General features: G+C 44.0%; 2 long non-coding RNA genes across 2 annotated transcripts; both read left to right on the top strand.

Moving 5' to 3' along the window:
• Positions 1-336: 336 nt before the first annotated feature.
• Positions 337-3,265, top strand: LOC136487621 (uncharacterized). The gene is made up of 3 exons (XR_010767312.1): positions 337-947; positions 1,083-1,894; positions 2,742-3,265. It is a non-coding gene; the product is annotated as an uncharacterized lncRNA (long non-coding RNA).
• A 5,249-nt stretch (positions 3,266-8,514) lies between these two features.
• LOC136487622 (uncharacterized) lies at positions 8,515-10,877 on the top strand. Its single transcript, XR_010767313.1, has 3 exons — positions 8,515-8,741; positions 8,815-9,514; positions 10,476-10,877. It is a non-coding gene; the product is annotated as an uncharacterized lncRNA (long non-coding RNA).
• The last annotated feature ends 2,485 nt before the right edge of the window (positions 10,878-13,362 follow it).

The following is a 13,362-nucleotide window of genomic DNA, read 5'->3' on the forward strand; positions in this document are numbered from 1 at the left end:
TCTGCGCGTCGGCAGCGACGTTCGGTGGAGAGAGGAGTCGGTGCAGTGGTGTCCTTGGCGGCGGCGTGTGCGTCGGGGTGGCGTTGCCGGCGTCGGTGGTGCTTCCCGTCGCTGGCAGCGCCCCTTCTCAAGATCGGGTTAGGGTTAGGATGTCGGTGGGGTGACTGGCGGCGCGGTGAACCTCGTACTGCGAGCCCCGGCCCCCACCTTTCTTTTATAGCGCTGTGCGACGGGGGCCCACCAACCATGTAGGGTTGGACGCCCCCGATCAGGGCGCGAGAACAAGGCCCAAAGGCCGTTGGGCCTAATGGCGTGGGAGATCAATCCAACAGTGGGAAGGTGAGGATCCAGACATCCAAGTCCATTGCGACACCCTTGATCACCCTGATGAAGGCGATGCTTGGTACGCTGAGTAGCTTTGTGGTACCGGGACTTTTCTACGTGCTTTCTTGATAGCACTGTAGTTGATGGCTGCTTCCGTACACGTACGTTTTGCTGTATGTTTCCGGGCTTCTGACGGGGCATCTGAAAAATAAACTGTGAGGAGGCTGCATGTTTGTGATATATCAGGGAAGTAACAGAAAGTTCGCTATTGTTGCAAAATTGAATTTTTTCTGTTCCCTCCAAATAAGAATATTCTCTTCTCTATTAATAGTACATGCTTGGAAGGGAAAGAAGGAAGAATATTCAATAGAAAAATTGATAGTGTTTAGTAAATCTTTTGGGTGTCAGTTATGTGTCTAGTCTTCGCAGATCAGTACTAGCCTACTAGGAACCTAGATTGGGCTTCTGTTCATGTGTGATGTATATCAGGAGTTTCTATTTAGCACGCACTAATATGGTAGCTCTGTTTCAATCTGCACCTCTTTTCTGATTGCAGCTATGGAGTTGGCTCTGGTTCTTGAAAAGCTGGTTAATAAGAAGCTAAGCTACACAACCTGCAGAGTGTAAGTTACCCTTAACAGCATTACATGCTTACAGATAAATATTGTGTGCTTCAGGAGCACCCAAAACTGATTTAATTGAGCAAAAGTAGAAGCAATACATACAGCTTCTAACGAGTTTCCGTTCATAATGAGCAGGTGGCAACAAAAGGTGCAATGATCCTCAACTGACCGACTTCATCGAGATTGAGCTTCTTCAGGAGCAGGTAAATCCACCAACTACATTAATTTGTTCATGGTCGCAGAACCTGCATCATTTTTTTATAGAGACTTTGTAAAGAGATGCGGAAGATTGCTTCTTGTGATGTAAATCTGAAGCTACCTCGTCACAACTGGTGCCTATTTACTTTCCAGGCAACTCACAAGCTCTTTTGAAGACCACTTGAAGCATCCGTATCCAGTCGTGTTGATGTTATCTGCAAATTCAAATATGCATGCTGGAATCGTTTGGGCTTAAAAAGACAAGCAGGCCCCCTTTTTTCTTGTTGATGAGAAGAAGTAAAATTCAGTCCCGTTGTATGTATTACCTTAGTATATATGACTCCAAGTTGAAGACTAGTTTTGCGACCGTCGTTATGCAAACACTAGTTGGAGTACAAATTTTGGCTATTGCATTTCACTGCACGTAGCCCAGTCTTACCCAGGCCCAACAAGAATAATTGGGCCCATATGTCATGGTACAGTTGGCCCACTTTGCGAACCAGATTTTCCTTTTTTGGCTCCTGCAAGGAAAGCACAAATTTCCAGATACTGCCAAGTGGGTCCATGGTCTATCTGTCAACCCCACGAGAAGCTACGCCTCTACCCGCCGGGCTGCCTCCTCGGAGCGACACGACGACCGCCAATCTCTCTCGCACTCGTCGTACGTCCTCAAGACGCTAGGCCAGAGCTAGACCGGAGCTGAAGCAGAGCGGAGGTCTCATTGCTCGGGCATCCAATCCAGCTCCAAGGTAAGTTCTCTTTCCCTAAATCTGCCCTGGGTCATCACTCACCTCTTCCCCTACAATAAAACTAGATAAGTTTGACTTAAGACAAAACTAAAATAAATTATAATTTAGGACGAAGGGAGTAAAAAAAGAAGGACAACTTAACCCAAAACGACATCTTAAAAAAAATTACGCCAAAGACTTTTCTAGTCGTCTTCTTCCTTGGATTGCTCGTCACTCGCCAGAGCTTATACGAATTGAAAGTTGTATCATTTTGACTTCAATTACTTTCTCTAGTAGCTTGCACATTCTTTCTTATGGTGACATGGATCTGTCCCATATTTCTTGGGGACAGATCTTGGGTTTGCAGGGGCAGACTCGGAACATGAGTTCAACCACGATGGGTAGGGGTGGGCATAATTAACTAAAACCGGAACCAAAACGAAAGAACCGGAACCAAAACCGAAAGAACCTGAACCGAAAAAATCGGTTTCCTATTTGGTTCCAGATATCAAGGAACCAAAATAACCAAAGAAAGTTCGGTTTCTGCTCTCAGATAACCGAATTAACCGAAACAACCAAAATACATGAATTGTGCTTCACTTACATGCATTTTGTACGATTATGTTTGGTTTATGTGTGATGTCTCATATTTAAACTAATGTATTGGTGTTACTATATTGCTATTGTTCTCTTATCAATTATTATTATCTAAAATAGAGGTAGTGTTGCCCAAATTTTCTTTAGAACTTGCATATTTTTTTGTTGTCTTGACCTCTGCTTAAAAGTTCAGTTAGAACCGGAACCGAATCGAAAGCCCAAATGCTCGGTTCCTAGAATTTCTCAGAACCAATAGGTTCCTATTTTATAGGAACCAAATTTCTTCAAATACCGAAGAACCGAACCGAAAACCGAATGCCCACCCCTAACGATGGGTGCTATGACTGAAGATGGCATTGCTTCGCTTGGGAATGCCTATGGAGGAGATGTTAAGGATGTGGAGGAGACCCAATGCCCTAGCTACCGCTACGTAGGATTTTCTTTTCTATTCGATTAGCCCATGAGGCTTGTATCAGATTCGTATTTCCATATTATTTTAGGATGTAACAAGTTATTATACATTGTTTATTGATATATGGATGTGACACTATGCTGAGATGAGCTCTATACATGATAGCTGTTAATTCTGGGACTACCACAATGGTACAGAGAGTCGGGTTCTTGGTAAGAGAACCCGATTCGTTTTAGTGCATGCGTCCATCTGAGAACTGATTTTCTTGGGACTTGGGACGTGAAGTCCCTATAATTTGGTCGCCAACACATTGTCAACATATATTTTTGACTACTTGGTACCCAAGTTGTAGAGCTCGATGAAATATACAACTTTTGTAATTGATGACTTTTTCCATTGAGGCTGCTTAGAGTATACCAAATAAATACGCAATTCAAAGTTCAGAGGTGAATACAAAAGAGTAATACCCCTTATCTAGTGAAGAAGTGATGCGTATGTGTGATGGTAAGAAGGCTATGCATGGAGCAAGAGGCCATAGGTTCGGATCCTAGGAAATGCATGAGTGCGTCGGGTGTAGATGCCTTCTAAAATGGCTCTTTATTCTGCCATCAAGGGGCACCAAAGCATTTGGATATATTCCTAGCCCGACTGTAAGGAGGCTAAATGTACTATTCAAGCATATAAAGGGAATTAAGGCGGCCAAAGAAAAGCATAAAGGATGGCAGTACAGCTGTCAATTAGCTAAGAATAAATTCATTTGTGATAACCCAATGCATAAATGCCTAGACTGCTGCGAATAAATTCATTTGTGATAGCCCAATGCATAAATGTCTAGGCCGCTGAGAATAAATTCATCTGTGATAAACCAACGCATAAAGGCCAAGCTAGACCTTAATAGGACTGCCATAAGAAACCTCCTGTCGGCCACGGCATGATAATATTAAGTCCTCCTCCAATAGGGCGGCGATGTCGCCAGCGGACGTGGAGCAGAGAGAAGGCACAGACGCAGGCAAGTGCTTCGGGAAATGTGCGGAGACAGGGAGGGGGGACGTGTATGGAAACGTGCGAGACCGGCGCTTCGCTTTGCGCTAGCACGCTGCTTTTTGCACCGTTCACGAGTAAATTATTATTTTGGCTAACGACGTCGCTAGCTAGATGTTGGAGGAGGCCTATATGCCTCGAACTCAGCCTCGGACAGATCACGCCGAATCCAAATATATGCCATCCGAATAAATACGATCACTGTATACAACTTTCGTGATGGCGTATTCTCTAAGCGAAAGATTCGGATGTGCCTTGGCCGGCATTTGCATAATCCAAATATATGCCATCCGTCGTCCGAATAAACATGATGACTATATATATAGCTTCTATCTGAATTGAAAGTTGTATCATTTTGCCTTCAGTTATTTTCTCTAGTAGCTTGCACATTTTTCCTTATGGACAGGGGGGTGACGGTGTTCTCGAGCCATATAGAACGGGGGCAGCTCAGACCCGGCGATCATATCTATGCTTGGTTTGTTAAAAAAGGCCTTCCCTACACTCATCATGGTAAGACCAATCGTTTTTATCAGTTCCCATGCACCTTATTAATGGAAGAAGCGCGCATTTATTAACAGGGTGAGGTGTAGTTTTGTCCTGAGTGCACGAATTCCGAGGAATGTTGGCGTTGTAGCAGTTTTGCACTCTGGCAAATTTTTTTTTGGAAGAGTCTGGAGGGGCCAGGCCCCTACAGTTGAGCTTTATTGAAAAAGTAAGTATATGTACATGCCAGAAACAAAAAAAGAAAAGGCAAAAGGAACTCTGGCAATGTTTCGCTGTCGGTTTTGGGTCCGTGACCTAGTTAAGTATATCTGAATGGAGGGATACCAATCTTTTTAAGGCTGGCTAATTATTAATTCATTTCCATTCAATTAGGCTCTTTGGCTATATATATATATATATATATATATATATATATATATATATATATATATATATATATATATATAATACAGTAATTTGAGTGTACGGCAGGAATCTACGAAAGCGACGAGAAGGTCATCCACTTCAACCCCAGCGGCGTCGACATCTGCTGCCTTGACCGCTTCCTGGACGGGAAAGAACTTGGCCTCTTCGCCTACGCAGTGCCCCAGTGGTTCTATACCGCGAGCATTGTTAGTCCTCCTCATCCTCAGCCCACCTGCGCCATGGAAGCTGAAGACGCCCCCGAGACGGTCTTGCGCCGCGCCAACCACCTGCGCTCAGAAACTGCATGGACTTTGCCTTTTATTGCAAGACAGGGCGCCCTTATTATGGTGTAGTAGAGCGCGCTTCGGTAACGCTGTGCGCACTTTGCGTGCCATCAGGCGCCGGGCCAAACGGTAGCCCCCCTCCAGCTCCAGCTATAGCTCCACCTCCAGCTCCAGCTCCACCTCGACGGCGCTGGTCACGCCTCGTCGTCAGGACAATAGGGACGGTAGGGGCGGTAGGGGCGGGGCTGGCGCTCATCGCCGTACTGCCGGAATTGGCCCCTGTTGTGCCGGAATTGGCACCGGTATTGGCCCCTTTTGCCTTATTATAATAATCTCACTGGGCTGCTGAGCCCTCGATTTCTCCGCGAGACTTCTTGGGGGCGCCCCCAAGGAGCCACAACAGGGAACTAGCTTGGTCCATGTGTACGTGCCATATCATATACTCCTACATAGACAATAAAACAGGCACCTTTATCACATATACTCCTACGTAGACAATAAAACAGGCACCTTAATTATATAGTGGGTTGCTTAATAGTACGTGTTTGGTTGTCTGTAACCCGTTTAATGTATACATGCATGCATCTATGATGAAGTATATAAATAAAGATCGTTGTATGCTACTACTATTTTGCTGCAAACTCAAAGGAACATGACGGCACATACATCAACTCACGATAATATGATAAACACTCAGCTTCGTACGTAACCGTAACCGAAAATGCTCGACTCAATTTTGCATAAATAAATAGACCATGGTCCGTACCCTATCATTATCGTTGTCTCAACAAGCAAACACAAAATGGCACAATCCTACTATTTTATTTATTTCTAATTCAGCGACCGACGAATTCAACTGTCTGCTTGATCGTTTGTGTAGTTTATAAGCCGACTGATACTGTTTTGTTACGAGAGAGAAAAACATTGTATCGTGGCTCTAGACAAGCAGTACCGTGTACAGACACCGCCGCGCCGCCGCCGCCGCCGTGCTAGCGCGCTCCGGCCGCCGCCCAAGGCCCTCCTGCTCGGCACCAGGACAGACACCGCCGCGCCGTCCCTCTGCTTCCTCCGCTCTGCTCTATCTCTTTCTCTGCTGCGTGCCAGGCGAGAATGAAGCCTCGCCGGTCGAACGCCGTCCAAGTGCTGAACGCCCGGCCCGGCCACGTCGCGCAGGCCAGTGGCCGAACGCCACGCCATCTCGCTCATTTGCGTGGACGTGGTGTACATAGACCAGAGAAGGGAGCACATATGGGTGCGTTTGGCACCCGGAACCGTTTCCGATCCTGAGCAGAATCGCTGGAATCGGAGCCAAACAGCACACGAGCGAATCGTTTCTGCTCGGAACGGTTCGAAACGTTTCGCCTACGAACGTGAAACCGTTAAAAGGTGGTTTCGCGGTGATTCTCATTCTTCCTTCTCATGTTTTTTTCCAGTTAATTCTTTTTAAGTATAAAAAATTAAAAAATAGATTGTATTTAAGTTGTTTTTCACCCACAAAAAAGTTTGAATTTTTTTAAAATATATTTTTATTTATATGATTTTTGTATACAAAATATTTTTCTTAATCAGAATCTAGCCTACAACCAAACGGTCCAGTGACTCCGATTCACCATCCGAAACGTTTCATGACAGAATTTGGATCTGAAACGTTTCTTCGAGAATCTGGATCCATACCAAATGCACCTAAGTCATCGATACCAAAAGAATCCACGGTCCACTAGTGCAGTAGTAAGACCAAGAAAAAATAACAGAAAGAATGCTTCATCAATGTCATAGTTACTAGAGGATAATAGAGCTACAAGGAGCATAACGCATAGCAGTAGTAGGGCATGATGGCTAGGTTACTACAATTTACGCACACAATGTGTATCAGTGTACAAGAAAAAGAAATTTTAGCTGCAATTTTTTTTTCCAGAGAGCAGCACAAAGAATTGCGATTTCTAAGGTTCTTATTAGTAACTTCAGAACTAATACTAGGGCACAACAGAACATATATAAAATTGTAATTAAAACAGGTGGTGTTAACCAGGAGATTACCAAGCTGCCGAATCTGAAACTTGAGGATGCATCCATGGAGGAGGAGACAACGACGAAGTCGATGCAAAGCCGACAATGGAAGTTTGGACGTCAATGAAGCCGTAGTTGGTTACTGTCAACCAATCAATGGCACTAATCTTGCCGGTGAAGCCGCTGCAATGGAAGATTGCAGGGAAGAGTACACCTACCGTCGATGTGGAGAGGTTGTATGTGGTTTAATAGCCATACATCAAGTATTTACTAGTTTTTTTAACTAAGACAAAACCGCCTTCAAAACCTCTTCAAAACAAGACATGGAGTTGATTTAAACGGTTTTGAGAGTTTTAGGAGTAAGATGTTGGTTTTGAAGTTCGAGCAGAAAAATAAGATTGACTCGGGGTGGTAAAATAGATTTTTGCCAAACCAAAATGAAAGCTCTTGTGTCCCCCACGCAAAAGCTTTTGAGTAGTAAATGAAATTCAGTCCCCTTTACCCATAGTACGACTCAAGTTGAAGGCAAGTTTTGCGATCGCCGTTTATGCGAACACTTGTAGAAAATTTGCCTAATGCATTCCATTGCACGTAGTTCGGTTTTCGTTACACCCCTATGGAACCGTAGCCTACCAGTCCCACGTGTCATTGTACAGCTGGCCCACTTTGCAACTTTTCTTTTTCGAGTTTGGACACTTCTCTGGGGAGCGATTTTTTTTTTTTGTTTTTAGCCCTTTTTTGAAAAATTTTCACAAATATGTCTCTGGAGGTATGCTTTCAAAATCTGGACCCTTAGCTCGGCACTATCGTTGGTGGCGTCATAGATTTTGGCGCCTAGCTCTTGGGCTCGGCGTAGACGTGGCGGTGACCTGGCAGGCATCTTGCCTCCGTAGATCTTGGCGCCGAGCTTGGCTCCGTGGTTTTTGGCGGCAAGCTTGGCGCCGTGGTTATTGGCGTTGAAAACGGCGCCAAGATCTATGGCGTCGAGGTGGTGTTTTACTCCGGCGCCTAACCTTCCTACCCGAGCGTTCTTCCTCTTCTTTCTCCTCCCTCTCGGGTTTTTTTCTCCCCACTTCGCCCTACCTCACGAATCGGCATATTAGACCTTGGAAACTTTAATTTGATCCGTAGATCTTTGAGAGCAAGGCATCCTCGCTCTCTCCTAGTTTTTTTTCAAATCGATTCGGTATATTATAGTCAGATTTTCAACTTAAGAATCGTCATTACTTAGGGTTTCATGTAATTTTAATATTTATATTATACAATCGTAGGATGCTAAGACGTGGAAAAGCTACCAAACCAAGGTAACCTTAGTGCACGTTGTTATGATATGGGTTCATTGTTGTGGATCAAATGGGAAACCCTAGGTGTAGGGTTTAATGTTAATTGCTTTTGGTTCTTAGAACGAAAATGACTAAATTGTAGTTATGGCCGGATGACCGAAAATGTCTTCGACCTATTGACTCTGCCTAGTGGTGTTCCAGTGCCCATGTGCTTTTACGGCGATCCTTGCAAGGTAGCTAAGTCCGATGAAGAGGACACGTATAGGCAGAGGTATTGGATGTGTTCCAATTTTGCGTTTGAGCCTACACTTCGTCAGCGCCGCATTAACATTATGGTGAGGAATTGATGTTTGTGTCATATGACATCTTGCATGATTTTTTGTTTTGTAACAATTGCATTTTTTGCAGACCCCTCCACCGCTCTGTAATTTTGAGCAGTGAATCGACACTGAGATCAAGCCTGAAGACAAGGAATGGACGCAGAACTGTTGCGGTGGGAGGCAGAGGACAATGAGATGATGAAGAAGAGACGCGAAGAGGAGGCTCGAGAGCGGTAGAGAGAGAAGAAGAGAGAAAGGAAGGAAGGGCCATACGTAAGACAGGGCTTGGCGCCAATAACCAAGCCGTCAAGCTCGGCGCCAAGATCTACAGCGCCAAACTGCCTGCCAGGTCACCGCCACGTCTGCACCAAGAGCTAGACGCCAAAATCTATGATGTCGAGACGTGTAATCTCGGCGCCACCAGCGATGACGCCGAGCTAAGGTTCCAGATTTTAAAAGCATACCTTCACAGACATATTTATGATTTTTTAAAAGAAAAGACTAAAAAACAAAAAAAACTCGGTCAACTCCACGAGAAGCTTCTTCTCTGCCTGCTGGGCCGCCTCCCCATCCCATCATCCGCGCCAATAGAACAAGTCCAGCGACACAACGCCCACCATCTTTTACAATTTAGCCCTCCGTCTCTTTCTCTCTCTCTCGCACCCCTCCTGAGATCGATGAGGACCTCCACAGCCGCCAGCTCGCCGTCTACGGGCGCGAGACCATGAAGCGCCTCTTCGTCTCCAACGTCCTCGTCTCTGGACTCCACGGACTAGGCGCTGAGATCGGTATGTCTGCTCATCACAAATTTCGAGCTTATGTAAGGACAGTAATACGTTGTGAGATAAAGGCCAACTGGTTTACCTTAATTGTGCGCTTTTAGTTCCTTGGCCGATCTGATGTCGCAATAAATTGATGCTTTACTTTCCTTGTGTAATAGTAAGATGCTGCCACCAGATGGTGTGCTGTAGGATTTCATATGTAGTTACTGCCTCAATTAGTAAATTCTCACCACACCTCCCGTAGCTCATTGTCACCAGATAGGGCATACTTCTCATTGATTTGTTTCCATGTTTGTCTAAACAAACACTTAAATAACGTTTGAACTTGTACTACAGAAAGCTCATCTTAAACTCTTCAATTTTCCTACAAGCAGTCTCATGGATGCATTGAATATTCAAACCATCAAGTTGTACCAGTGACTTTTGTGATTACACATGAATACCTGTTCTGAGACCAGCTGCGATTTTTCTTCTTGTGAGAACTGAATCTGTCTCAAGTTCTCAACACAGTGTTGCCCCTAAGCAACTTTCAGAATGTTAGTATGTACACACCTTATGATGTCAAAGCTTTCTGCACTGCACATGCGCATTAAGCTCACCCTGTTTTGGTCCTCAGTACCAATTGCTGTCCTGAAGCTGCACCAGGTTGCTGGTCAGTTAGATCTCCTGTGTCACTTGGCCAAAGGATTGAACATGTTTTATCGGCAAATGGTAGTTAGCCTTGTTGCTTTCTAGAATTGGATTTATGATGTAATGCTTTTAGTCACCGGTGCAACATGTGAGCTTCAGATCTAAAGGCAAAACATGTTTCCCCTGGTGTGTCAGTTCTTTTTATTGCATCAATGTTTAGCAGTCAGTATATCCTGTTTAACTTGTGAATTTTAAATTGTTTATGAAAATTCAGATTATATCTTTTGCTCTTTCTGTTTGTATACATGATTTGCTTATGACCATTTAATTTCTGCAGCAAAAAACCTTGTCCTTGCGGGTGTCAAGTCTGTAACCTTGCATGATGATGGCAAAGTCGAGCTATGGGACTTGTCAAGCAACTTCTTCCTCTCAGAGAAGGATGTTGGGCAAAACCGTGCTCAAGCTTGTGTTCCAAAGCTACAGGAGCTTAACAATGCTGTCATCATCTCTACCATAACTGGTGATTTGACCAAGGAGCAGCTTTCTAACTTTCAGGTACATGAGCATGGAATGATCTCTGGTTTGCTTTGGTGTTTGTGTAAAAAAGTGTTTAGACTCTGTAAATTGATCAACAATCAGGTTAAATATATCTGTTCAGTGACAAGTCATGTAAGTTCCTATTGACAATATATTGAAAGAGAAGTTTAGGTTCAAATATACATCCTAGAAAATTGTGCCATGTGAAACACGCCTTATAAAAATGGGCAGAGGGAGTACTCAAAATGTTCTGTTAATGTGTCAACTACTTAGTAGAAACGCCAAATAGAAGGCCACCAAAATGGTTTATCCGCATCTGTTGACACACATTATCACATTGATGCATTTTTTCTTCCATATATTCTTCCATGCTAGAATTGTGCGAAGAGGGTTTTATCTATTTTTCTAGGTTTTTAGTGAAGTTTCAAAGCCATGTTCCTGTTTCAAATGGTGGCAATTATTTTTGCACAATACATGTATGGTATGTTTGGGTGAGCTCCAGTGGATCTGGGTGTCTCTAGCTCCATTTTTTCATGGAGCTTGAGCTGGGGGATAGATTGGGGGTATTTGAGAGTTCCGGCAGTAAGATGTCTGGTTTCGAAGTTCGTGGAGGAAAATCAGATTACGACGATAGTTTAGTAAAGTAAAATGGACTTTTTCCAAAACAAAATACAAGCTATCTTTTTTTTTTCATTTTGAGAAGTAAAATTCGGTCCTCTTGTACCTATAGTATGACTGTATGACTTAAGTTGAAGAAAAGTTTTGCGACTATCGTTTATGCAAACACTAGAAATTTTTTTGCCTAACCCATTCCATTGCACAGTTTTTGTTCTGTCTCTATGGAACCGTAGTTGCCTAGTCCCACGTGTCATCGTACAGCTGGCCCACTTTGTAGTCTCCTTTATTTCGAGAGAGGGCAGCTCTCTAGGGAGGGCGGCGAGCTAGATTCTCGTTTCAGCGCCCGCAAGGAAAGCACAAGTTTGCGGACACTGCCAAATGGGCCCAGGCCCACCTGTAAACTCCACGGGAAGCTATGTCTGCCTGCTCGACCGCCTCCCATACCATCATCCGCACCAATAGATCAAGTCCAGCAACACAACACACACCAGCTTTTACAATTTAGCCCTCCATCTCTTTCTCTCTCACGCGCTCCTCCTCCTCCATCCTCAGAATCCTAGGCCAGACTAGAGCTGAAGCAGAGCGGAGGTGATGGGAACGGGTCCCGATCTTCCTCCAAGTGGAGGTAAATATCCATTCGGTGGAGATGCAACACACAGATCCGGCTTCGGATTAAAAGACCCGAACCCTGCAACTTTAGTACCACGTCTTCTCTAGTTATCAACCGTGTCACAATCCGATTGACCTCACTGAGATGGCTAATCCCTACCTATGAATCGAAGAACACAAGCAAGAACTCGAAAGAACGCAATTCAATTAGAAGTGACAACTGCGGATGTATGATTAAGCACTCAAAGTTAGGGTCTCACAAACTGATAACGGCGGTTGTTCAATGACAGATTGATCTAAAGCAAAACCTAAACCCTAATATGGATGATGGCTACTGATTACAAGGTCAAAGAGGCATGCATATTCCGCTGGACACGCCTCCAAATGGGCTCAAGACGATACACGGCCCAACGGACCTAAAGACGGTGTCGCAACACCCGGGGCAGATTCTGGACGTCCGCTTGTTTTGATGATTCTTGTTGACTCCAAAGAAATTTTGACACGAGATTGGTTGCATTGGAAAGCTTATCTCGTTGGCTTTCTATACATATGTAGAACATAAAAACGGAGTTTGTATGCATTCTGGGCGATGTTTTTAGCGTGGGCTGCTCCTGGAGGCCGAGACGGACTCGAACTCTAGGTGGGCTATGCCTCCCTCTTGACTTTGACGTCCTTGCTGGTCACCTATGCCTCCATGCCTTTCTCCAAGTGCATTATGATCCTCTCTCATGTTCCTAAGTATGATAACATCATTAGCTTGCAATCTATTCTCATAACTATGAAAATGATCGCTTAGAAACGAGCTCACCTATAAATTTAATATATTATCGTGCTCAGGCTCTTGTAATTGGTCCTTGTACAGTGGTTGGATTGTAATGGGTCCTTGTACGGTGGTTGGAGGAGTGGTGTGTGTATCGGAATGAGTGATGTCTTCATTATCCTCCTCTTTTTAAAGTGAAGTCATCCTCGAATCAGGCTCATCTTATTCTCCTAAGTATGGCTTTAAATCTGAAATGTTAAAGTTAGGACTAACCCTAAACTCGGGAGGCAACTTAAGTTTATATACATTGTCATTTATTTTCTCAATTATTTTGAAAGGACTATCAGCTCTAGGCATCAATTTAGACTTATGTAGCTCTAGAAATCTATCTTTTCTCAAGTGCAACCGTACTAAATCACCCGGTTCAAGTTTAAGTTCCTTTCTACCTTGACTACTAGCAATTTTGTATTTTTTTATTCATGTTTTCAATATTTTCTTTAGTGGTTTCATGCAATTTTAGAATAAAATCAGCACATTCCTTTGCATCACTATGTGTTCTCTTAGTGGTCGGTGAAGGCAAAAGATCAATGGAAGCATAGGGATTAAAACCATACACTACTTGGAAGGGACTTACCTTGGTGGTGGGGTGTTCCTCCTGGTTATATGCGAACTCAACATGTGGCAAATACTCTTCCCACAT

Source organism: Miscanthus floridulus, chromosome 10 (assembly GCF_019320115.1).
Source record: "Miscanthus floridulus cultivar M001 chromosome 10, ASM1932011v1, whole genome shotgun sequence".
Classification (NCBI taxonomy): domain Eukaryota; kingdom Viridiplantae; phylum Streptophyta; class Magnoliopsida; order Poales; family Poaceae; genus Miscanthus; species Miscanthus floridulus.